Consider the following 1,753-nt stretch of genomic DNA (forward strand, 5'->3'; position numbering starts at 1 on the left):
TATTATTATTATTATTATTATTATTATTATTATTATTATTATTATTATTAACCTTTATTTATGAAGCGCTGTAAATTTACACAGCGCTGTACATGCAATCTTTTTAGTTAGACGGTTCCCTGCCCTCGGGCTTACAATCTAAAAAGACATGACACAGAAGGAGAAGGGAGTGGTGGAGGGAGAGAGGTCCAGGAGTTCCTCTCTACCTCCGAGGCCTGGACCAAGGAAGATGGACTGGAGGGAGGGCTTGGCTTCATAATGGAAGGTTAATCTTCATCCAGGGAAAATACATACTCTCAAGTAGGATAATACATATACAATACATAGCAATACAGGAAATGGTTCGATAAACAGGCAACAAAAGAACATCAGATAGTAAGCGAATCTTGCCAAGAAAACCCCTGTGTTAGGTTTGCCATAAATCAGAAATGACTTAAAAGGCACACAGCAACAGCAACAAGCATAATGATACTGATGAAGAAGGAGCGACAGCATCTACACTCCACTGGTCCCATAAGTTCTGGCCCATCATATATCCCCACAGGATTTAGCTAAATATAAGGACAGTAGAGATGTTTAAAAGTTTCCACCAAGCTCAAAATACGAAATTACTGTAAATGTGATAGGGTGCTGTTACATTTGCACAGACTCAGAGTTGCAGGGCAGGTGTTAAACAGCCTCATCCAAACCAGGAAATATGTTACTAGAGTGAAATGTATACAGGTTTTACATTTATTTATTTATTTATTTATTTATTTACGTGTTCACCAACTAACCAGGAAATGAGTTTACTTTCTTAAAGCAACAAATGACTTGAATACAGCGCAAACAGATTGTAACAGACCAGCTGTAATAGATAGTACATTAAACAAGGCTGCAATACTATATTCCTTAGGACAGAGTAAGTTGCATGGTTCTGCCAATCCCTCTGCTCCCACCAACCGTGAAGACTTCCATTTATCCAACCACTGTCATCAATCTGAGGTCTCATCCACAGGTCAACATAAGTACTTTACATTAACTCTTATTTTTTAAAAATGGAATCATTCTCTGTTGAAAGGCAAAAGTGTACTGTAATGTGTCCTGAAACCACTGACACCTTCTATTCTCTGATCCATCCACTCTTTAGTGTTGAACACAGTTATGCCTGCTGGAATTTTGTAAATTCTTTGGCATAGTTTCCTTAGATCCATTCTTCACATCCTTTGTTACAGACCCATAAGTGTTACCTTTCGCTTATTCACAAGTCATATCAAAATCCATAATTTTGGCCCCAAAACCTGCCCTCAACTTATACATGAGGGTGACATATAGCCAAATATATATGGTATGAACACACAGTCTTTCTACAGGCAAAAGCACATAATACAGGAATCATGATTTATTCAACAGAATTTGAACAGAACATCACAGATTAATTATTTAATAATCTAAATCACATCTTTCCCTCACTCTCCCTCTTCTCCTAGCTAACTCAGACCTTGTCTTTGGGGGCCAAATAAAACAGCCTCCCCCTGTCCTCTCAGTGAGGAGCCCTGACAATGCACAGCCCAAACCGCAGTTCTGATGCAAACAAATCAGACGGTTCGGCACCAAAACTGGAGTGGGACAAAATTCCAATGCCTGGTGGCTATTTGAAATGCGTTCATCAAGATCAGAACCTTTTAAGGGAATTACAGCCTTAAAACCCATTAAAAGACAATCGGTCCTCCACATAATAGCCCTGTTTAAGTATTTGAAGGGATATCATATT

The sequence above is a fragment of the Sceloporus undulatus genome, chromosome 4, assembly GCF_019175285.1.
Source record: "Sceloporus undulatus isolate JIND9_A2432 ecotype Alabama chromosome 4, SceUnd_v1.1, whole genome shotgun sequence".
Classification (NCBI taxonomy): domain Eukaryota; kingdom Metazoa; phylum Chordata; class Lepidosauria; order Squamata; family Phrynosomatidae; genus Sceloporus; species Sceloporus undulatus.